Here is a 24,703-nt window from a genome sequence, read left to right as displayed (position 1 = left end):
ATGTTTGCTGGGCTGGATTCCGTTAGGCAGGGCCGTCTTAAGTATACTTGGTGCCCTGGCTCCGTGGTGCAACGGATTCCCTCCGGTGCCCCCGCCCCGCCCTGCCCCGCCCCGTTTCCCAGCACGGCCGGCGGGCAAAGCTCCACAGCGGGCACAGCTTGTAAAAAAAAGAAAAGGTGCGGGGGGAGAGAAAAAACACCGGAGAGCTTAATATAAATATAAAAGGGAGGCGGGCGGGGGCGCTGTGCTGCCGAAGCCTCCAGGCGGCGGGCGAGCAGGTTTTCTCCGCCTCCTTTTGAGCTGAGGCACCCGCACGCTCCAGAAGGTGGGCGTCTCTCACTGCGTGGAGCTGCCTCTCCGCCCGCACCCAGCCCAGCCTCTCTCTCTCTCCCTTCTCCTCGGCTCAGTCAGAGGCGAGCAGAGCCCGAGAGCGCAGAGGGATGGAGCCCGGCTTCCTGGAGGGATGAAACTCCCCAGCACCCCACCGAGCTGAGCTGCGCCCCCCTGGCGGGCGGGCGCCCTGGTGCCCTGCGGCACCCAGCCTGGCCGTAGGGCCGGCCCTGCAGTTAGGGGTGAATATCTTGACAGTGTCTGCACTCCATACTGACAGCCAGTTTATCAACATATTTTCCTTTTAAAAGATCCTTCCTGGATGAATGTCATTTTCAAGGACAATTATTACCATAAAAACACCCAGGAAGTAGGCCTGATTCACCTCTGAAGTTTGTCACTCATGTCCACTTCAGCATCAAATTCATCAAAGTGTCTGTCCTCCTATTTGTTGGAATATTCCAGGGATGGGAACTCCCAGGTGGGAATGCAACTTTCCAGATGTTGCTGGACTATGACTTCCATCATTACTGACCATTGGCTATGCTGGCTGGGCGCGATGGGAGTTGGAGTCCAATGACATCTGGAGGTTCCCCACCTGAAATATTCCTGAAATGTTCCTGGTTGAAGCCCAACCAGAGCGCCTTTTCTCTAGTATCTGGATTTGTGAAAATATAGCTCATTTCACTTATACATTTTTGAAAATATGTAGCACTTGAAATTTTATGCAACCAAATTTTGTAATTTTAGTCCACTCATCTGACACTGTAATTATGAGAGACAAATGCTTATAAGAGAAAAAGTGGTAACTATATTTGGTATTGGAAAAAATATATACAATCTATCGTTCATATCAGACAAAATGAAATTTCTGTGAAGTACTCAATAATTCATTGTATTTTATTGGATTAAGGATGGGAAATAATTTCACCTGCTCTTCATCATGCTTCTGATATTTTATCTTTTCCCAAATTAGCACTTTATACCAAAATGATTAGTGATACAGTGGATAATTTTAAAACAGTATTATAACATGGAATATACTTTCATGTTGAAGATATTTTTCCAAGTGGGTCAAATTCTAAAGCTGAAAGAAAGGAACTATTTCTGAAGAGGTATTTTAAATAGATTAGTACTACCAATATATGGCTTCAGCATCAAATAGGAGCTCTGGGACAGGAGCCCTGTTTAGGGAAGTTTTTAATGTTTGATGTTTTATCGTGTTTTTAATATTCTGTTGGGAGCTGCCCAGAGTGGCTGGGGAGGCCTGGCCAGATGGGCGGGGTATAAGTAATAAAAAATTATTATTATTATTATTATTATTATTATTATTATTATTATTATTATTATTGGATCTTGCATGAAATAATAAAAATAACTAAGGAAAGATTAGAAATGGGGCACATGGTTCCTTGTTGTGCGCTCTATATATATGTGTGTCTCTGTGTGTGTATCCTATACCTTTAAAGCACATTCAAATCATATTCTTTCCCTCAAAGAATTATGGGCACTGTAGTTTGTTAAGGGTTGCTGGGAATTGTAACTCTGTGAGGTATAAATTACAGTTCCCAGAATTCTCTGAGGGAAAGACTATGACTTTAAGTTACAGCAGGCATCCCCAAACTTCGGCCCTCCAGATGTTTTGGACTACAATTCCCATCATCCCTGACCACTGGTCCTGTTAGCTAGGGATCATGGGAGTTGTAGGCCAAAACATCTGGAGGGCCGCAGTTTGGGGGTGCCTGAGTTATAGTGTATCCGCAGCCACAATTGGTAACTCAGGACTACAAGCGCCAAGCCTTATTACATAGCCAAAACTGCATCATCCATGCACAAGAGGGAAATATCAGAAGGCTCATGAGAACTCCAAGGTTTAGAGATGTACAAAAAGGGGGGAAAGACTAAAGGGATGGGAGGACCAGCCCAATGAGAACAGAGCATGTATATCACCATGAACTAAATGGTTAGGCTCTATAAGGGCAAAGTCCTGGAGGGAAGGTCTGGAAAGTGATGGAAGCTTCTTCTGCTGGTGAAGTGAACTCTATTTCTGGACTCCTGCCTTGTATAAGCTAAACTGAATTCATTGACATGTGTTATTGAATGTGTGTTTATGCATGCAAAGAGATGGGAATCAGCTCTTGTCATAGCTGCCAAGTTTTCCCTTTTCTCGCGAGGAAGCCTATTCAGCATAAAGGAAAATCCCTTTAAAAAAGGGATAACTTGGCAGCTATGGCTCTTGTATATCTAGCATTCTTTGTTATATTTGTATTGTGACTGCAGGGCTATGTCAAAGGATCACAGGAAACTACCTCATTCTGAGTCAGACCATTGGTCCATGCCTACTATGACTGGCAGCAGTCTTTTCCCAATCCTTCCTGGAGATGCCAGGGATTGAACCAGGGACCTTCTGCATGCAATGCAAGTGCTCTACCAATGAGCTACAGCCCCATCCTTCGAGTTGCAATGTCCAAGTTGCTATTTGCCGTTTTGTCCCACTGCTTTGTAAAGCTGTTTGCAGAGATAGCAATTGTGGAGTGACCAGAACTTTGGTTGATTAGATTATCATTTGGACTGGCTGACTACAAAGTTGGCAAACAAATGTTACCAGACCTTCTCCCTGGGCTCAGACGAACTATTTGTGGCATCACTTAGGTTCATCCAGATTGCTTATGCATTTATTTATTTGTGGGCAACTTTTTATTTGTCTGTATAATGATGGTTCCAACTAAATAAATGTTCTTCACTTTGATTGTTTTTTCAAGGTTCATTCCACAGGGCCCTAACAGATAGAGGTTGTACAATGTTCAGGGGAAATTTGGGTGGATGGAAGCCTGAGGAGTATTGGAATGGAGAGCTAGAACCCAAAGCACTCCTCAGTGCAAAATTTGGTTGCAAGTCCTTCTCCTACATTATGATAGACCTTCCCAGCACTGCATAAAAAAATAAAATAAAGCTGAATTCACAATGCAGAGCAAACCATATTGCAGTGATAAGTTAAATGCTACAGCTAACTTCAGAAGTCATCTGTATGGAACAAGATTACTCACCTAGCAGAGATAGCGAGCCAGAATGTTTATGGAGGGGATATGTGGTGATGTAATATGGCTGTCCCAAATGCATAGTGATAAAATCTTTATAACTCACCTTACTTTGTGAGGTGCTATAAAAAAAATTATTACTGTGCGTTTGAGATGTGTGCATTGGTTGCAAGTGGTGGAACCACAAGTGACTTCTCCAAGTCTTTTGTTGGCAAGTGTCACTACTAAAAATGCTTTATATTATACTGTAGTATCAAATATATCATGAAGTGGGTTGTCCCTTCAGATTCCCTTGATAAACCTAACCCCTCTTTCTTTCTTTTTGCAGTACACTAATTACTCTGAAAGTACTGTTGTCATTATAATAGCAGCACTCATCCTTTCAAAAAAAATGTATTCAAGTATGAATCAAAGTGGGTTTACCTCATAGTTTAAAATCATATGGTTGAAGGCCAGGTAGCTTGCATGTATAGGTTTAGGGCTAGAATGTATGTGAATATCATGGTCATAGATTCAAAATAATGACCCGCCAATTATTATTATTATTAGATGTAGTATTACTATGTCTTTTTGACCATAGGGACTATAAAAAGGTAAAGGTAAAGGACCCCTGACAGTTAAGTCCAGTCACAGACGACTCTGGGGTTGCGGTGCTCATCTTGCTTTACAGGCCGAGGGAGCCAGTGTTTGTCCGCAGACAGTTTTTCCGGGTCATGTGGCCAGCATGACTATGCCGCTTCTGGCAAAACCAGAACAGCACATGGAAATGCTGTTTACCTTACCGCTAGAGCGGTACCTATTTATCTACTTGCACTTTTTGGCATGCTTTTGAACTGCTAGGTTGGTAGGAGCTGGGACTGAGCAATGGGAGCTCCCCCCGTCACGGGGATACGAACCACCAACCTTCTGATCAGCAAGCGAGCCCAAGAGGCTCAGTGGTTTAGACCACACGCCACCTGCGTCCAGTTTAAATACAGTCCAATTTAAATACAGTTTTAGTGGTTACACAAATATGCCACAAGCACTCAGCAGAGTACAGTGGTACCTCTAGTTACGGACTTAATTCGTTCCAGAGGTCCATTCTTAACCTGAAACAGTTCTTAACTAGAGGCGTGCTTTCACTAATAGGGCCTCTTCCTGCCGCTGCACCACTGGCAAACGATTTCCATTCTCATCCTGGGGCAAAGTTCTCAACTGGAGGTAACTCTTCCAGGTTAGCGGATTTTGTAACCTGAGGTCTTTGTAACTTGAGGTACCACTGTATTCCCATATGCATGTACAAACCAACCAGAGCCTGTCATATCCAGTATCAATGATTATTATTATTATTATTATTATTATTATTATTATTATTATTATTATTCACACACACAACACATTTAAAAGGCCATAGATTGCTTAATCAGGCAAAGGCCTGGTTGAAGAGGAATGTTTTCGCATGCCACCTCAGTACAGCAATTTGATATTGTCTAGACCAGTAATTCAGGAGTGGTTAGGGCATATTTTGGATAGCCACCATAACTGAGGGATCACTACTGGAGGCATGGAGGCAAGGACCATATCCTTTTTAGCCCAGACTCTGGGTGGATTGTTCTTGCCAAAAAGCATATATGAAATAAACAGCAACAGTTGTTGTTGTTGCTGTTGTTGCTAATCTGTGCACCATTACAAAATCTTCTAAGTGTGCAATGATTGCATTCAATAAAGTTACCTGCAAGTCCAAAGAGGCTGCCTGTTCCATCCCTACATGAACCACAGTTCTGGCACTGTTGCCATCCAATCAGGCTCCCCTGAGCTCCAGGGGGTAATTTTGCTGCATCTCTGTATCATTCAGTCATTCCCAGTGCAAAGACACTGCAGAATTGCTTGCCTTCAGAAAGACATGCTGAGAACAGTGACTCACACAGAAACACCCAGGAGGGCAGGCCATTCATCTCTCAAACGCACATTTCAGTAAAATAATAGGCAATCAGCAGTCCTTCACGTGCCCATCCTCAAAGCAGAGGTCATGCAGAATTTCGTTTCCACATCTTACCTGCAGCTGTGTGGACAAGGATATCCACACCGAGACTGCTTTCGTCTGCTATGAGGAGAGGTCTGTGTAGGCTCAGCTGAGGAGGACTCATGTGCCTCAGATGCACTGAGTGAGCTCGGAGACATATCCCAAGAGACAAATGGGACGGTAGCCAGTTTACAGCTAGATTGAACTGAGATAAGATGATTATTTCCATCCATCAAACAGATTCAGTATATAAAATTCATGATCTGCTAAGAGGATTTTATCACTCCTTTCAATAACCATAAAAGCAACTTAGATACCAGCTTAACTACTGAAATCTACAGTTCCCAACCTCTTGCTCAGCAGATGACTCATAACCATGCCTATTAAGGAAGCCCCAGAGCTGCAACAGGGAAAGTGGTTTTGCAGAGCTACAATCTCTTCCTACAAGGAAACCTAGGGCCTAATCCAATTGGTCATTCAGCCAAAGGCATAGTAAGGGTGTACGGGGGGAGTGGACCACAATAATGCTTGGCCAATTAAACATTATGGTCTATATTGCATTGCATTGGCTCCACTACTCAACAGAACATCATGCTGGTAAGAAAGGACAGATTGATGCTATGGTGGTGCTATGCTGCCAACATCCATGATGGATGCAGCAGAGCATTAAAATGGCAAATGAATGGCAATAGCAAAGGTGTGAAAACGCACCATCCAAAAAGGAATTTTGACTGCATGAAGGTCTTTAGGTGGAGCTACACTTTAGGAAGCATCCTATGTTATTCCTATGGGGGGGGAGTGGGGAAGGACAAAGGCAGAGGAGAATTTGCTGAAAATTCACTCCCTGCAAAACCCTTCCAGGCTATTTTTAGTCTGTTTCTTCCCTGCCTTCCCAGCAGGGCTCCAAGAGTGGAAATGAGCCTGTCTGGAGAGGAAAATGACCTTGGGGGTGAGGGTTAAAACACCCTCTCCCCCAGCCCAGTCATTCTGTCCCCAAACCCTTGAATTCACATCATCTCAAAGGACGCAGACCTAAGGACACATATTAGCTGGCATAACCCAACATTCTTTCCTTACCTAGGCACTTTTGACTATTTCGCCTTTTTTCTTAATTCATGAAACCAAAATTATAAAAAGTACACAAATAATGTTAGGGTATTTTACTTCCCCAAGCCAAATGTCAGTAGAAAGCTATGGACACTCAAGGCTGTTTCCCTGGATCACTTTTTGTTTCAAAACAACCAATGGGGGTATTTTTATCCCAATGCCATTGATTGTGTCAGAAATCACCCCAGTGGCAACAATCAATAGACTTCTTGGGATTTTTTCCCCCTAAGCGTTTTTGTTTTGTTTTGGGGAAGAAAGCTCCATATATGGGCACTTCCCTGACCAGGAACAAAAAAAGCAGCCCAAACATAAGAATCTGTCAGGATTCATAGGATATTCTTATTCTTATTTCCTAGGCACTCTTTGTGTACAAAAATAAAACTGAAAATGGTAAATAACTGAAATTTGGGGACAATGTTAACAACATTGTTGACAACATTAATAACAATGTCCCAGAAGAATAAGGTCTATTTCTTAATTCTACCTAGGGTAGAATTTTGCCACACTATCACTAATGGCCAGCAGGAAGGGGTACTATCACACACCTGACCTCCTGGCTGCAACATCACTGCAGCTTCAAGGAGATGAGAAAACTGTGAAGATGTCAGCGCTGTATGGATGCAGTAACAGAGCAAATCCAGTGCTCCCACCAGTGAATACGCACAATACCATCCTTGCCACCTTGCCCCTCCCAGTAAACTGCAGCATTGCTGTTGCAAGGAGGTCAGATGCATGGTGGCACCCCTCCCTATCAACAACTACTACTCATTATTGGCCATGAATATGTGTAACTGGCACTTTGGTTTATTTTATCATTGGCAGGTTAGCTATACAGTACAGTGGAACCTCGGTTTATGAACACCTCGGTTTACGAATTTTTGGTTTACGAACACCGCGGACCCATCTGGAACGGATTAATTCACTTTCCATTACTTTCGCTTCAGTTTATGAACAGTTCAGTTTATGAAGAGACTTCCGGAACCAATTACACCCATGCTTAAGGGTTAAGTACGCTTCAGGTTGAGTACTCCGCGGACCCGTCTGTAACGGTTTAATCCACTTTCCATTAGTTTCAATGGGAAAGTTCGCTTCAGTTTATGAACGCTTCAGTTTAAGTACTCCGCGGACCGTCTGGAACAGATTAATCCACTTTCCATTACTTTCAATGGGAAAGTTCGCTTCAGTTTATGAACGCTTCAGTTTATGAACAGACTTCCGGAACCAATTGTGTTCATAAAACGAGGTACCACTGTATACAACAACACATTTTTCCTGCTTGTTTTGCCTTAGCTGATTCTTACGCTAAAGGGCCTGTTGGCTCTCTGCCTTGTGGCTGCGTCTATTATCTGCTTTTGGCACCACTGTCTTATGGATGAATGTGGGTTGTGCAGTGAGGGAAATGCCCTGCAGGTCCCTTCTTGCCCAATAAGGCTTTGAAAGCCTATCATGCCTTCTTGAAATGTAGCCTTACCAGTCTGGCATTGATTGCTACATCAATTCCCTAAGGCATTTCTTCAGAGCAAAGCCACTTTTCAGTGAGCCAGAGGGTAGAAGAAAGCTGCTCATTAATCCCTGGTCCTCTTAATTACCTGAAAGAGAAGCATTTTGGAATCACCTTCAAAGAGACAGATGGGATAGTGGCCACCCGTCTGGAAATCACCACAGAATGGTGGACTGAGACAAAATTATCTGACAAAATCAGCTTCTATAATCCGTGCTCTCCTAAAAGGGTTATTATTTTTCCTTTTACATAACGTAGTGTTTGCCCTTTCTTTCTTTGTATCCCATGTAATTGGCCTGCTCCTTGGGAGGCCAGGATTTACTGCTGCACCTGTCCAAAGGTCTAGGCAATTTGGCAGAAGGCCAGACCAAAGTGGGAAGCCCATCTGCCCATGTTGACTGTGGGAGATCAGCAACCAGGAGCTGCTCTTTATTCTCTCATTCTGAAGGAAGTCAGTAATACCAGTCAATCCCCTTGATGGAGATTTCCTTTCACCACAATGATAACCAACATAAGCACAGTTGCTAGAATGCTGGATGGCAGCCCAGGCTTAGCTAGGTTCAAATCCCCCCTCAGATGCAAAATACAAATGATGCATAGGCTGCAGGCTAGCCTGCCTCGTGGAGTGAACAACACGTCACATCCGCATGCATACATACCACTCTGAGCAACTTGGAGGAAGGGTGAGATAAAAATGTGATAAATAATATAAATTGCACTTCACCCCAATCTCCAAGTGCTGAGAGACTCTAGCGGTTCCAAGTACTTTACCCAGGATTCTGTTTTCTTTGGAATGAAGGTGAACAGAGACTGTGGTGTCCTTGGATATAAGGTTTTATTTACACATATATACAAACTGAGCATAGAATGGAGGGGCTCACAGCATTAAAAACCCCATCTATCTTGCTGTGCCTTTTGGTTTCCAGGAATCCCCCAAAATGCAGCACAGAGCAGCTTCTAGCCTGCTTTCACCTCTCACACAACTCTGGCTTATTGTTCTCCATCATTTAATCGTAGCTATTGCAACCTAGCTTTGTCTTTGAGATGTTGATAAGGACACTTGCGTAAGTGGCCAGCTAAAGCCATTGTCTAATCCTGGACACAGGATCAAAGTCCTGGAAGGGATCCAACGGTCCCATCTAAACTGACTTACCTGGGAATAAGTTTTATGAAAAGCAATGGGGGGATTCTGATGCATGGCACACCATGGGTGGAGATTTCAAAGAATGGACTGATATTTGCATATGGGAGTTGAGCATACAGAACTTTGATGTTTTTTAAGCAGCTACCATGTTACCAAGTTCCAGAGGAAGTCATTGTGTTAGTTGGTTGCAGCAAAAACAACAAAGAGCCTACTCACGTGATGAATTTGATCATTTTTTAAGGCTCTCTGTTGCCATGTCACCAAAGCAGCATATACATTGGCCCTCTCTTCACTACCACAATCCTCCCTCCTACCATACTGGGTTAATGTGCTATATGCTATGTAAGGAGGGAGGGCGATTTTTAAATGGGAGAGCAAAATGTACAGTGCTGACATGCATTGTCAGAGAGCAGAGAGGTTGTACGCACACGCCGTACATTTTGTTACAAAGGCACAGATCGCAGAGGGGTTTGTAAAGACAAAAGGCAGGAAGCAAGCAAAGCAGAGTGCATTAAACAATAAGGGAGCATTTTCATGACAAGGTTAGAAGCCCTGGAGGCACATACCAAAAAAGGAGGGAGGGGGAGTTGATCAACACAAATACCGTGTTTCCCCCTTTTTAAGGCGTAGTCATAAAATAAGCCATAGCAGCATTTCTAAGCATTTGAGAAATATAAGCCGTACCCTGAAAATAAGCCATAGTGATAGGCGCTGTGCGGAATAGAGCACTGAGCTCCCCGAGTCAGCAGCAGCAACGCCGGCCGCAGCAGTGTTTGCTGAGTCCTTTCTTGCTTTTGGGACTTGGTTACTGTGCTGGCTTGGGATGGTGTGTGTGCAATTGCTGTTGCTGCTTCGTGTTTTTCAGCCAGATTCTCTGGGTTCTAAGCACTTTCCCCCGTTTGTTTGTGAAGCAGCACTCGGCTGCAGCCCTTGCCTCTCCCGGCGGCTGCATGAATGCTCGATCCCCAGGAGGCTGCAGTTGATCGCTATCTCCTTTTCCATTTCTTTTGTCTTTGAGCACCCGGCCCCACCCCCTCTCCCCTTCGTGGAATGAAGAACGGAGTTTTAGAAGCATTTCCTCATTATAAAAAAAGGTCAGGAACTTTTACTTTAACCTCAAAAATGGGATATTTCCTCTCTCTAAAAACAACTCTGACCTGAACACCAATAAAACGGGGGTAGATCACTTCCAGTTTATAAATCCGCAAGTAGATCGCAGTCTCCTGGAAGTTGGGCTCTATACTTTGGCTGATTGCAAGCCTTTGCATCTTTAAAAAACAAAAACCATGCGCTTCTCAGTCTTAATTTTCCTTTAATTCACCCCCCTATACCCTCCTCCAACCATTGCCTCCTTCCATTCCTTACCCCCCTCCCTCTCTCCCCACTTCCCTCACTCCTGTGCGATCTCATTTAGTCATATACTTGCTTTTTCTGTTGTGTTGTCTATTTTATATTTAATATTATTACCCTTTATGATGTTACTTTTTCCCTTGCGATAATTATTATTTTTTATCTTTAACTTTCCTTTCCATATTTTTCCATATATAACTCAACACTTTCCCATTCCTTCTTAACTCTTTGGATAGAGTGCCCCCCCCCCCTATTATTGTTGTTAATTTTACAATTCCTGGATTTTTTATGCTACAGGGCTATGGGGCTTCACTATTTGACCCCCCCCCCCAGGTTGGGATTTTTAAAATAGTTCTGTGGGTCCCAGGGCGCAGAATCACCCCCGATCCTTTCCTTTGTCTAAACAGACCTCTTCCCCCCTGACTTTGGAAGGCTGTGCTTCAAGGGTGATACCAGGGGTTTTTTAAGACCTGCACCTCTTAAGGATTGTTACGGTCCATAACTTCCATTGCTTTCTACAGGGTTGGGGGTTTAAAGCACTGCCACCCCACCCCACCCTGCAGGCGCTCGGAACTGGCAGCGCCAACAACGCGCCCAGCAGCGCGCAGAAGAGAGCACCGAGCGTCCTGAGCCAGTGGGTCCCAGTTGTACCAGCACTTTAAAAAAAAGACACCCCCTGAAAATAAGCCACTGCGTGTTTTTTTGAGGGAAAAAAGTTATAAGACGGTGTCTTAAAAAAGGGGAAACACGGTAGGAGAAACACTGCAAGCAGGAGGAACAAGAAAGCACACCTGGGGCTGTGCAAGCAATACATATATAGATATAGGAGAGACAAAAGCAGTTTAGTTAATAATACATAGTGCAGGAGTGCCTTTCTTCTTGGAAACACTGTTCCCTTTTGAAAAAGGGCTGTGCATAAAAGGTACCTTCTTATTAATATCAAATTTGCACAATGCACGCCAGTGTTTCACGTATTATCTAAGCATGCTGATGCTTTGAGTCTATATGCATTGTGACGGCAGTAAAAATTTCAGCTCAGTCCAAGGAGACTAGCACTTATGCCAACAACTCGTCCTATCTGGCACAAGCAAGCAGCCCTCTCTCAACATCAAATCTATGCAAGCCCAGTGTGGAAAAGTAGAAAAGTCCAGAACCTGTATATGCCCACCATATGCTCCTTGGAAAAAGGTGGGATATAAATGCAATAAATAAATATGCTCTGGAAGACCCACCTGAGGGTGGTGGGCTGCCTGTGTCTAACAGACAAGTCTGAATTTTATTAAAAGGGAGGCAGTATATGGGAAAGGAAATGGGCAGCTTGAATGTGGGGCTATTTTGCATGTTCTGTGTAAGGGGAGCTGTCGATACAAGAAGGGTTTTTTTAAAAAATGCAAAAATTTGTCATGGAAATAATTGGGGGGAAAATGAAAAATGTGGCATCGCACTACTTTTAACTGCCTCCTCCCTGTTTGACAGTTTGTTATTAATTTGTTTACCAAGCAATTTATAACAACCTTATGGTCACAGTTTTTAATCACCATTTCTCCCATTTAATTATGAGCAAGCTTTCGGAAGATGTCAAAATAGATTACCAGGAATGCATTTCCCCTTGCACTTTGCCAGGAAGAAGAGAGTAGAAGACTAGCACGGAAGGGTGTATTTGGTACCCCCATCTTGTCACCATCAGCCCCCACTCTGAACAGCAGCTAGAACCCTGACCCTGAGCCGCATTAGTAGGGGCCAGTCAGGATAGTGATACCAGAGGCAACAGTGGTGGCTGGTCCATTAGAGCCACTGAGACATTCTCCCATCAACCTCACACCTACACTTAGCCAGGATCTGCCTGACTACTATCTCACTTGCAACAAGGGGCTAGCCTGCCAGCTTCCTTCTCCTTAGTCTCAGTTTTGTCCTTGTAGAGCTCAGCGAGAGAGGACAGGAGAGGGGCAAAACTAGAGTTCATTGGCTCAGCCTATACTGTATTGGCTCTGGCTGCCTTCCACCTCCCCAGTCCCAAGGAGCACCAGCCACCACGGAGAGACAGAGGTGTTGGATACCAACCCAGAGCCCAACATCCTGCCACAGCATGGCAGTTAGGAGCTCATAAAACCAGGGGCCTCATAACTGGAACACCTACGACAGGATCTCACTCACACACACCTTTCCATCAACACTGGCAAACAGCCTGGAGAAACCTAAGTAGAATGTGACGTTCCAGGCTGGACTTCTCCTTTAAAGGCTTCCACCCACTGGGAAGAAGCAGAAACTGAGATCTGCAGGGATTCTTAAAGAGAGAGAAAAGAAAAGAAAAACTCAAACAAATCTGCCACAGCTTGAAATCAATAGATGGATTTCCGATGGACATATTACATGGGGTTCAAAAAACCAGAAATGCCATCCTTTCTGCTGGTTTTTGTACCCAATGATGCTAGAGAGCCATATTTTTATTGCTTATGGTGCAGTGCCATCACCAGCCAGCATGCCAGCAACCAAACCATGCATGGTGTTCAGTTTATTTATTTATTTATTTATCTATTTATTTATTTATTTATTTATTTATTTATATGCCACTTTTCATCATGAAGCTCTCAAAGCAGTTTTGCAGGCAGAAAAAAAAATCAGAAGACAGTTAAATAATGTATGAGGTATAAAACTCTAAAACAGCAGATAAAACATTGTAAAACATCAACATCCATAAAACTGGGCAGCATAAATCACACAGTTTGCCCTTGAGTGCAAGCTTCTTCCTTTTTTTTTTTGTATTGTAAAGCCAAACGACACTTGACATTTATCATGCAGTTTGCAAGCTTTTTGTTTCATAAATTTCCAGCCTGGGACAAGGGGCTGTGCAAATCAGGACCCTGGTGTGGAGGTTGGGGGTGGGGCTTTAACACTTTGCCCTCACCTGTGGTCTTGATCCAAATCAGACCCCTTATAACTGCAGTGGGGGGGTTGTTTATGGAGAACTTCCATTGAAGTGAATGGGAACTTTCCTTCCTTTGCAAATAGAAGGCAGGGGTGCTGACCCAGATGAGGACCAAAAGGTTCAATCCCTCCTACCCACACACCACACACACAGAAAGGTCCTGCTCCAGATTGGGGTACAGAAAAAGCTTGCAAAGTACTTGATAAGAAAGCAAATTCTGAGCTTTGATTCAGATCCGTGTTACGTGGAGGGAGGAAATAAAGGAACAGTTAGAGGGGCACAATCCGACCTCACTCCCCCTGTTCTACAGCGCGATGGATCTGGTGGGAAAACAGCATGCTGGTATGGGTGACTGCAATGTGTTTTAGGTACAGCTTCACAACCACATTAGCCAGTCCTCAAATGTAAAGCATGCACTGTGCCTCTGTTTACAGGTGGTGCAACACATCCATGCAGATATCTACATAAAAATGTAAAAAGAGCCCCGCAGGATAACAGAACACAGGACCATCGAGGTTCAGCATGCTGCTTCCCACAGTGGCCACCCAGATGCATCGGGGAAGCCCATAACCGACAGTTTGAAAGCAACAGCCTACACCAATGGTTGTTTTCCATCAGCTAGTATTCAATGGCATGTTGCCTATGAACCTACTATAGATGTTCTGTGTAGTCATTGCGAACTATCCTGCATGAAGAGAAATTGGCCCGCATCAGAGCATTGAAAAACAACAATAGCTCCAAGAAGTATTGCCATAGCTGTGAGAATTGCTAACCCTCATCAAATAGCAAACAATCCAGGGCTATTATAGGTGCCGATACAGAGTTCTTGTGAGTTGATAGAAAATAGATTCCTAACTGTTCTTCTGTGGCTCCCTGGGATATTATGGCACCTTACATAATGGAAACCCAAATCCCAGTGATGAACAGACTTCAGGAAAATAGAACACTGAAAAACTACTTGTAAGACGTAGCCCTTCAAACAAACCAGGGATCACAATTATCACCTTTTCCTTCAATAACGTGCTGTTTCTTAACATCTCCACAACCTCTCCTAATCCCCAAAGTTCAAAGCTATTTGGATCCGAGTTTTTCAACCCTGACATTTCAGACTGACCCTGTTTTCACTTCGCACCAGTTCCACATCCCTGGGATGCTAGGATTGGCTAATGGGTATGAGACATGTCTCCAGTGGCAAAATGCTGCACTATTAGAGCTTCTGGACTATTTTTACAATATTGCTTCATCCTAGCCGGCTGATGTAGAACGTGCTGTACCTGCAGGCCACTCTTAAAAAAAAGAGAGAGAGAGAGAGAAATCTCAACAAGAGAGTTAAACTGACCTTAAAAATCTTCTGTTCTATCCAATAACATATTTACAGCCCAGCCCTAGACATGTTTACACAGAGGTAAGCCCTGCCGAGTTCAATGAGGCTCCCTTCCTGGCAAGAATGTTTAGGATTGTGCCCTTAGGCACTTTAATTCCCTACACTTCTACTTTTAAAGATTCTAGGAATTGATTCATGCCTTAAATGTAGCATCCCTTCAGGCTATTGACAGCCCATTCGGCATTCCAGCATTTAACCAAAATGCATTTCATAACATCAAACACATTCAGAGATACATATCGCTGAAGGGAAGATGGAAAGTTATCGGCTGACAGGATTTCTAATCAGTTTTCTCTCACATGACTCCTGATACATCTTTAATATGCATTCTGGAAGAAGAAGAAATTGGCAAGTTTTCTTCTCAAACACACTCAAACAAAGGAAACATAGCATCGCAGAGTTTTTGTCATGGCCTAGGACTGGTAATTGAAGTGTAAAAGTAGAGATGAAATAATGAACAGCCGTTTTCATGTTTATGAAGTGGATTCACATTTTCAAATCCTTTGATTGTTTTTAAGGTATATACTCAGTCCCCTGAGAGCTCTCCACTTTCTCAGCTCATACAAAACTAGCCCACATGCACAGGCCTAGTATCTGGGTGCTTTTCACTCAGTTTGTTAATTCTCCCATTTATTTCTCTGACCACCAATGGTTAATATAATAAAAATCAGGAAAGAGCCTTATTCATGCATTCATAGTTGGAGTTAGAGAAACAGAAGAGGAGGGAGGAGCATATATGGATATATCAGCTGCAGACTCCCTTCCTTGTGGCGCAACCCAAGTTCAAGGTTGACTCTTACCTGTACTCATAGATTTAGGCTTCTCTCCAGTTCTGATTGTTCCAGCCTTAAGTTCAGTTCTCCATATTTCCACATCTATTTGCAATTAAAAGAATAAGTCCTCGTGAAATTTCATCAGTGCTGATTTCTCACAATATGCACCTGTTTGTGTGCAACTTTGACTAATATACACAATTTCTGCGAAGCAATTTCCCCTAATACAATGCATATCCATATGTTATTTTCATCAATATATGCATTTTATGCATACCTTCCTGAGGTATATGCATATATGTGTCCATTACTCGGCTGGAGAACTTCATTGCAAAATTCAGTGAAGTGCGTATTTTAAAGAATGACTTGTTTTGGTTTGCTTATTGCCTTGGAAAGTTATTGTGTGTGAGCGACATAATGCTATGAACTTGCAGCACAATCTTAGGCATGTTTACTCGGGGGCGGGGGGGCGGGAATGGGTAAAATAGGAAGAATTGCAACCTTTATATCATTAATTCTAATCACTTACACAGATATCCACAACTAAAGACATATTTCAACCCCTAGATACACACAGAATCACTTCCTCCTCATGCAGTCCTACACTACTGGAGAATTTGTGCTGTTGTTGTTATTTCAATTAATTACCCACCCTTCATCATCAGGTCCCACAGTGGGTTATCATCAGGTAACCACAGCAGGCTTGCCATACATCAGGAAAAATCCTGACATGTCCTGGTTTTTGGTTGTAAAAATGGTGTCAGGGGGGAAATTTGCCGAAACGGTATTGTCAGGGGAAACCCAGATGTATGGCAACGAAAAAAGCAGCAGAAACAGTTCCAAAAGCTTAAAATCACTAATTTTGGGTTTCCCCAAAGAAGCTTAACAATTTGGGTTTGTTCCCAAATAAAACTCAACAATTTTGGGGTCTTTTTGTTTGTGTGTCAGGAATTTTACTTTTTGAAATATGGCAACCCTAAACAACAGTTAACTGTGGCAGGTTACAACCATGTAAAATTGAATATTAAAAGCAGTTCGAACAAATTGCAATTACAGGAATATGGTGAGTTTTGAAAAACCGTATTTCAGGTGTCAGAGGCCAAGGTAATGAGGTTCATCTCCAGCATACAGCAGAAACTATATACTGAAGGTGCCAGATGCACCTCTGTGAGGAAGGATTGCCACAGCCTTTGAGATTCCACAGAGAATGCCCTCTACCAGGCAGCCATTCCTTTAACTTTTGAAGGTGGTAGAACTACAAAGAGGGCTGCCACGAATAATCTCAACACACAAGAGTCTCTTTAGCAAAGGAATTAGTCTTTCAGATATTTGAAGCATAAGCCATTGGGGCCTTTAAACACTAATGTGAACACCTTGAATTGGGCCCAGAAAAGAATTGGCAACCAATATTCAGACCAATATCTCAGCCAATTACATGGATCTTTCCCACCTGGCTGGCAAGACCCATGTGACTCTTATGCAACTGGAGTAGCCTTATGCAAGAGAGATTATTGCATGAGGAACTGGCTCCCACCCTGTTGGTCAGGAGCTGGGTTCTCCAGCTGGTTCCTCCCACCATTCCTCTGTGTCCAACCAGTCCATGACAATTGGTTATGTGTATCATCTGTGTACTAAGCCTTGGGTGTATGCTCATGAGCTCAAGAAATGTCTTGTTTCTGAAATAGGCCAATTCCGTATGCGAAAGCTTGTTGATCTCACAAGCTCAGCATTGCACAGAAGAAGATGGAGCGTACTCAGGCACTGAAGAAAACCTTTCAAGAAAAAGGTAGGCACAAAGCAACGAACACACTAGTTAAGTGGCTAGCACTTAGTTGTAAGGGAAATGTTTCTGACAGTTGCCAGAAAGGATAAGGTGGTAACTTTGAGTACAAGGCTGTAAAGAAGTCCATAGTCAGAAAACAAGGTAAGGGTCAAGGGGACAAGATTGTGAAAGAAGTTACAGATCTAAGCATTTGCAACCTTTGCAGCGTCTTGCTCCAAAATGAACTTTATGCCGTGCAAATCAGTGGCTCCAATCCCACCTTGCATTTCGACTCTCTTCTAAAATCATTGTATCCCAAAGATCAGAAATCTAAATTTTAGGTCAAGAATGAAATATTTATACAGGTTTGCAAAAACTATTTCTGTAAGAATTATTTTTAATTGACAGCCATTAAGCCTGGTCCTGCATGTCCAATTAATTTCAATGTAACTTCCTCTCACAAAAAGGAGTTGCACAAGGATTGCCTTAAATTGGGGATTGTCAAAATATACCAGAGAGAGAGAGAGAGAGAGAGAGAGAGAGAGAGAGAGAGAGAGAGAGAGAGAGAGAGATGGAAATGGTCTGCTCCTGCTGCGCACAGTTTTGTTTTGTTTTTCAGACTACAAAATGCCAGAATGAAGGCAGGAAACATTATAGTCCATCCCCACCCCTCGATTTTCCTTCAGATGTCATCACCAAGCCAAATCTCATTGGCTATATGGAGTTGTCAATGAAGCCAAAACAGACTGAAGACAAAAAACAACATCGCCTCACTCTGCTTTGGCTTGGGGATAATGGCACATAGCTAATTTATTTGGCTACATGATGCTCCCTGAAGCCAAACTAGATGGAAAACAAAGGGTTCCTGTCCACACATTTTGTGAATAAAAGAAGAAGAAAAACCTGGCAACGTAAAGTTTTCAGGAGCACAGTCACTGCTGCTGCCAATGCCATGAACAGACAAGAAAGAAGGAGTGGATAAGTTGAGCAAGAGAGTGCTTTCATGACATTTGCATTGAACCCCAACAAGGCCCCCTTCTGTGTTGAAAGGGTTATTTGAAAGAAAGAAAGAAATATCTTCCTTAGTAAATGTCATTAACACATGGCTTTGATCAGGTTGTAAGTTATTGGGGTAGACCACAGTTGTATTTCTAAGCTTGTTGTCAAGGTTTGGTTTATGTGATAGGGTGCAGGGAAGATGGCAGGACGCAAGTTTGTTTTGTCTGACACAGCACCTGTTGATCTAGATCAGGCATGTCAAACCTGCGGCCCTCCAGATGTTTTGGACTACAATTCCCATCTTCCCCAACCACTGGTCCTGCTAGCTGGGGATTATGGGAGTTGTAGGCCAAAACATCTGGAGGGCCGCAGGTTTGACATGCCTGATCTAGATGATTCCCCTCTAATTCCTGGTTGCAAGGTTCCCCATGCCCTGGCACTAAAAACAGGTGCCAGAGTTTAGACCCTGTAGCCATCCAGACATATGACATCAGGTGTTGGGCAAGTGGGCATGGTTCGGTTGAAAGAGCATCACAGGCAAAATTGAGACCTATTCCAGGCCACAGGCCTGAGGTTCCCAACGCAAACAATAGCATAAGTAAGTTCCACTTGTGCTCTTCACATGGGAATGCTCATCTTAGCATTTTAATTGAGAAGGAAATGCTTGAACTTTTGACATCCCCAACTCAGTTTTAATATCTGTCTCTTCGAGACGCTAAGCATAGACTGTTGGCATGTTTTCAATGTACCTTTTTGTTGAAAATATATTATTTTATTTTATGTTATACTAAATCCCCAGGTGATGTAACCTACCTTTTTCTTTTACACATAATGTTCCAACTATTAAATGCCTTCTTCTGGATCTCTTCCATAAAGTAACTCTGCAGTGATGGAGATCAATCTATTGCCAAGCTATTGATAGGGCCAAGTGTTTATTTCTGCCACTCCTTTTTTTAAAAAAAAGCAACAACAACAACAGGGTTTTGCCTTTCAATTTTTCAGAACATTTACATATATAATCATGTGCGCACCTACCTGGGATTAGGAACCATGATGTGATCTACTCATGAGTAAACAAGGAAAGGCTCAGTCTGTGGCTCAAATGCCACATTCAAGTTTAATTCAGGCATTCTAGATCTGCCATGTGATGTTAGTTCTACTCCCTGGTGCCCTCCATTTCTTGGAGAGAGAACTTCTGCAGTGGGGAGCCTGATTTCATAGGCTTCCTACATGATTTAGACTCCTGGTTTTCCAAAGTTCTAAACAGTGCTGGACGCCTACATGAGTAGGGAAGGCTTCCTGCTCCAGAAATGAGCCTTGCAATTTTACGAGGGTAGTGGTAATGGTGACAGAGGGCAAAGGAAACCCACCCTGCCAATTACGGCGATAATATTACCTATATTTTGGGATAGCCAACACGGTGCCCTCCAGATTGTCTTGGCCCCCAACTCCCATCATGCTCAACCAGCATGGCTAATTGTTAGGGACAGTGGAAGATGGAATCCTACAATATCCAGAAGGCACCAGTTGGCCTACCCCTGAGACTACCATTAGTCATATTTAATAATCTCTTATAATACTATTAGGGGACCCAGGTGGCGCTGTGGTTAAACCACTGAGCCTAGGGCTTGCTGATCAGAAGGTCGGCAGTTCGAATCCCTGTGATGGGGTGAGCTCCCGTTGCTTGGTCCCAGCTCCTGCCAACCTAGCAGTTCGAAAGCACATCAAAATGCAAGTAGATAAATAGGAACCGCTACAGCGGGAAGGTAAACGGCGTTTCCATGTGCTGCTCTGGTTTGCCAGAAGTGGCTTTGTCATGCTGGCCACATGACCTGGAAGCTGTACGCCGGCTCCCTCGGCCTATAATGCGAGATGAGCGCGCAACCCCAGAGTTGGTCACGACTGGACCTAATGGTCAGGGGTCCCTTTACCCTTTACCTTTACCTATAATACTATACACATATAATGTTGTCTGCATATCATTTTAACACTCCTCTGGATCTTATTTTTCCCCAAGAAAAACAGGAAGGCACAAATGCTTTAAATTGTGCCGGAGCATCTTACCTTTGCTTAATTCATTATTCTGTACTATTTTTAGTGTGACAAAATACCTTTGTTCTGAACAAAAGAGAGATTCTTTCAAGCCCTCGGGTAATGGCGGATAGGATTTTATGAAACCCTCAGGTGCCTCCAAGCCACTTTTGTCAAAGACTATTAGCAGAACAATGCAGAATTTAAACCAACTCTTGCTATTTTGTAAGCTTTCATTTACTTACAATCCTGACTGATTTTCTCCTCCCATTGCGCTATCCTATTATTTTGCAAACTCACATGCCCTGCCTCAATGCTCACATCCCACCTCTCAAAACATTTTTACCTTCTTAGCACATAATCATGGCATCCTATTCCTGTCTGTCTGTATTACATTATCAAAGTTATCCCGCCTAACTTTCAGCTTCTTATCCTAATAGCATATCTTTTCTGTTTTGTATTTTAACATACCGGTATATAGAGTCTCCAGTTATTTTCTTTGCTATCTTTTTTATGGAACCCTGCATGCATACATATAGTATTAATGTGGAGTGAATATATTCAAGGACAAAGGAGGATTAGAGTGGGTTAATCTCCAGATGTAGTTCTGAAAACAGCTAAAACAACTCTATTGCTAGCATTCTCAGAACACCAGGTTATGCCCAAAGATGCACAAACGTGAACTGGGACGTACAAAATTCCCCTTTGGGGGCTGTTTTCTAGATTAATGTATACCCCAAGCATTTTTTTTCCTTCCCAACTGGTCAGTGGTAACTTGTGTTTTCGGAAGCAATGGGATTTTCAATGGGATTTTCTTCCAAATAAAAATGCATAATTTTTTGCACCATACAAGTTTCTGAATGACAGCCAATGGTATCCATCTTCCAGCAGAAGGGACTTGCATTTGTGCAACAGAACACCGCCTTCCTTTCCTCTCTCCTTTGCACTTCTGAAAGGTTGAGGGATGCTCTAAAGCAGAGGCTGCACCCAATACAATTGCTTTGAATAAACTGTGGATTTTCCTCATGCTCAGAGTGTGACTGATCTCTAAGCCAGGTGGATGGAGAAGAAATTTGGCCATCAGTGTAGTGAGATTGCTATATTGGACTGGGAACATCCAGATTCAGATCCCCAGTCAACCATTTAGCTCACTGGGTGACCTTGAGCTATTTAATGTATCTCTCAGCCCACCTTACTTCACAGAGTTGCTATAAGGATAACAAAGAAGAGAAATGTGTACATTGCCTTAAATTCCTTAGAGAAAAAGTACCTGAAGAGACAGATGCTCCCAAATCTTGAGGTCATCTGCAGAGGCTTTCCTCCAGATGCCCCAAGCATCTCAGGTGAGGCAGGTGGCAACTAGAGAAAAGGCCTTATTGGTGGTGGCACCTCATTTATGGAATTCCCTCCCCAAAAGGTTTGCTTGGCACCAATGCTACAACATTGTCAGCGCCAAGCAAAGATGCTTTGTATTCCCAAGCTTCTTTATGTATTATCATTTTAACATCCTACAATTAACTACATTTTTTGTTTGATTTTTAAAAATCATGTCTTTGCAAACCACTCTGGATACATTGCTAAAGGGTGATGCATAAATATTTGAAAGAAATGAATAATATGTAACAAATTAAGCATGAGTTAATAATCTGCTAGGGACAAATTGAAAGGTAGAGAAATCATGTTGTCTTCTATACATTATAACGTACCTAACTGTTCCCTATACTAAAAACTGGAAGATTTTCAACGCAAAGTTTTAAGGCAGCTTCTACCTAAGGACTGTTCCTGGATCTTGAATTCTGGATGCTTTTTATATATGATGGCAATAGGTTTGAAATGGTTTATTTCTGCATTCTGAAGGTGAGATAATCTGCCTATTATAAAAAGCTTTAGTGCTTTCCAGTAAGTTAATGGACTTTGGAATTAGTTTGCTTATGTGTCTCTGCACAGAAAGTGACTCAGTGGTGAATGACAGCAACCCGCACTTTGTACTTAATAGAGCAATACAGCTCACATTCCTGTCTGCACTTGACTGAAGCAGGAAAGGAGGGAGCATGCTTCTTACCTTCTGGAGCAGTCAAGGTATCATATCCTGCAGTATTCCACAGAGGGAAATAGAATGTTCTTGTGTGAGAGGGGATAGGGCAGAACATGGTAGCCTGATGCCATAGCCTGCCAGCCAACAAGGGTGCCAACACAATCCACTGTCAAGTGCACCACAGCTAGGGACTCAGTTTTACAGCTGCAAGTATAACGTTTTAAGTGCATTATACAAATTTGACACTAGATGGTGATGGTGAGCTTATGGCAAATTCAATATTTTTCAAAACGTTTTTTTTAAAAAAACATTTTCACAGCATTTTTTAGATTCCACCAGGGAGCAGGAACTGAAACTGTATGCTGGGTGGCAAAAGCACTAAGACTAGCTTCACAATATACACCATGAATGTAATGCTGTAAGTTGATGCATTAGCTAATAAGATATAGCAGATGTTATTACTCTGACACTGAGGACAAAACTCAAGGCCTATATCCTTTGCTCTACCAGGCTACGGTTCTACAATGAGAATGAGCACTGCCAGTCAATGAGTCATCGGTGTGCTTGTTTTTTATTAGCTACATCTGAAGAGGCCCCACTCCAGCTGTTTTCTTTCGTTTGAGAAAGACTCACTGTGACATAATTTGTGAACATCATCTCAACTGGCTGATTCCCAATTTGGTTCCTGGTTGTTTATTATCATGTTTTCAGTTGCTCCTTCCATCCAGCTCCATGATTCCAGCCCTGAAGCCTCCCTGCTCCAGCTGCATTAAAGAACCATCAATTCACACAGAAGCACGAAATCAAACAGAGGGTGGGGAGAGAGAAATCCCTTCCCTTCTTCAGCAGGAGAGGCAGGAAGGGAGAAAGGGCAACTATAACAGAGGATAATGACTGCTCCAAACATCAATGGGGGGCCCTTTTTGTGTGGACGCGCGCAGCCCCCTGATCCCAGAGGGCGGCTCCCTGGAAGTTCAGGACTGGCACCGCCTTCCCAGGTAGGATGCCAGGGGTCTCCGCCTACTCAAGCCTGGCATCCAATCCTGCCTGGGGAGGTGTTGCCAGGGGATGGCCAGGTAAGGGAGGGACAAACCAGCTGGGACAATAGCATTTGAATCTTACCTCCAAGCACCAGTTGATTCCAGAGCTTCATATGTATTATGATATCATACCCACCGATGAAAATAGGGACATTCTATTCTACAACAGTAACACTGCTTTTTTTGAGGGGGGGGGTTGCAGGCTAAGTTTTATTAAAGTTTTTCATGATACAAACAATACCCCGACTGAAGCCCAGTTAGCTCCCTCACCCACCCTCCACCCCTATAACCACTTTGCCCCCACCCCTCAAACTTGAGCCCCAACAGGCCTGCCTGCACCTTGTCAGCTACACCCTTCCACATCACCCCCACACCCACACCCAAGGGCCTGCTTCTCCCCAGGGTCTCCTCCAGCTGACGCCCTCTCTGCAGGCTTAACCTGGCTCACTTTCTCCTCCTTGTTTTTATTTGGCATGGCCAGCTAGATGGGTGGCTGGGGGCCTGCGAGGCCAGAGCCTCCTACAACAGGGATGGTGGAGACATTGGTGGCGTCCCTGTTGCCTTGCTCCCCCTTCCTCCTTCTGCCGCTACTGGTGCTGCTGCTGCCTGCCTGCCTGCCTGCCTGGCTTCCTCCTTCAGACCCAGAGTAAGACTCTTCTCTATTCCGCCCACCCCACCTTCTCCGACTCCCGGGAGAGGCAGCAAAGGAGGTGGCAAAGGAGGAGGAGGTGGCCTCAGTCAGCAAGTACCTCTTCCCTCCGCTTCCCCCCAAATGAAGCCATTTCCAGTTAGTGTACCTCAACAAAAATGGAAATTCAGGATTCCGTGTGACAAAGTGAGACGCCATGGTGGCTTAATGGTTTTTCTGGCAGTCCCGGCATTTGGGGGGCAGTTGAAGAGGATGTGATATGTCTTTGTGATATGTGGTTTATTTACACACACACCTGAGCGGGGGGGGGGGGGGGTACCCAGCATTACACAAGGGTTTTGCCTCCTCCATAAATACAGCTTTGGCTTTCAACAGACACCAGCCATTTCTCTGCCTCTCCAGCCAGCAAACTGCTTGCTAACTTGCTTTGCTCCTGTGTCCTGCTAAGGACCCTGCACCCTCGTGCTAACACCTCTGCAGGAGGCTAGTCCTCGCTTAATTAGCCTTTCACATGTGGATTCCTTAGGATTAGAAAAGGTCTAATACACAATGTCATAAGTTTGCCTAATGTAATCAAAGGATTAAAGCTTCTAACACATATCTTAAGACACACAGGTCTGACATGCCATTTT

At 43.5% G+C, this 24,703-nt stretch overlaps 2 long non-coding RNA genes across 4 annotated transcripts in view; one reads left to right on the top strand and one right to left on the bottom strand.

Annotated features, from left to right (window-relative positions):
* Positions 1-18,089, bottom strand: part of LOC118082171 (uncharacterized) — a 31,292-nt gene extending 13,203 nt beyond the window's left edge. Inside the window, exon 1 of the long non-coding RNA XR_004692200.3 lies at positions 15,583-18,089. This is a non-coding gene — a long non-coding RNA (uncharacterized LOC118082171). The remainder of the gene's footprint in view (positions 1-15,582) is intronic.
* LOC118082170 (uncharacterized) overlaps positions 11,504-24,703 on the top strand; it is a 35,301-nt gene continuing 22,101 nt past the window's right edge. For 2 of the 3 annotated variants that reach the window (XR_015948953.1, XR_015948951.1), the window contains exon 1: positions 17,085-17,341. This is a non-coding gene — a long non-coding RNA (uncharacterized LOC118082170). Of the gene's footprint in view, positions 11,661-17,084; positions 17,342-24,703 lie in introns of those variants that run through there. The other variant, XR_015948952.1, reaches the window with a different exon arrangement.

This window comes from Zootoca vivipara, chromosome 3 (genome assembly GCF_965207765.1).
Source record: "Zootoca vivipara chromosome 3, rZooViv2.hap1.1, whole genome shotgun sequence".
NCBI classification, from domain to species: domain Eukaryota; kingdom Metazoa; phylum Chordata; class Lepidosauria; order Squamata; family Lacertidae; genus Zootoca; species Zootoca vivipara.
The sequence above is the reverse complement of the archived record's forward strand: the minus strand, read 5'-3'. Positions and strand labels throughout refer to the sequence as shown.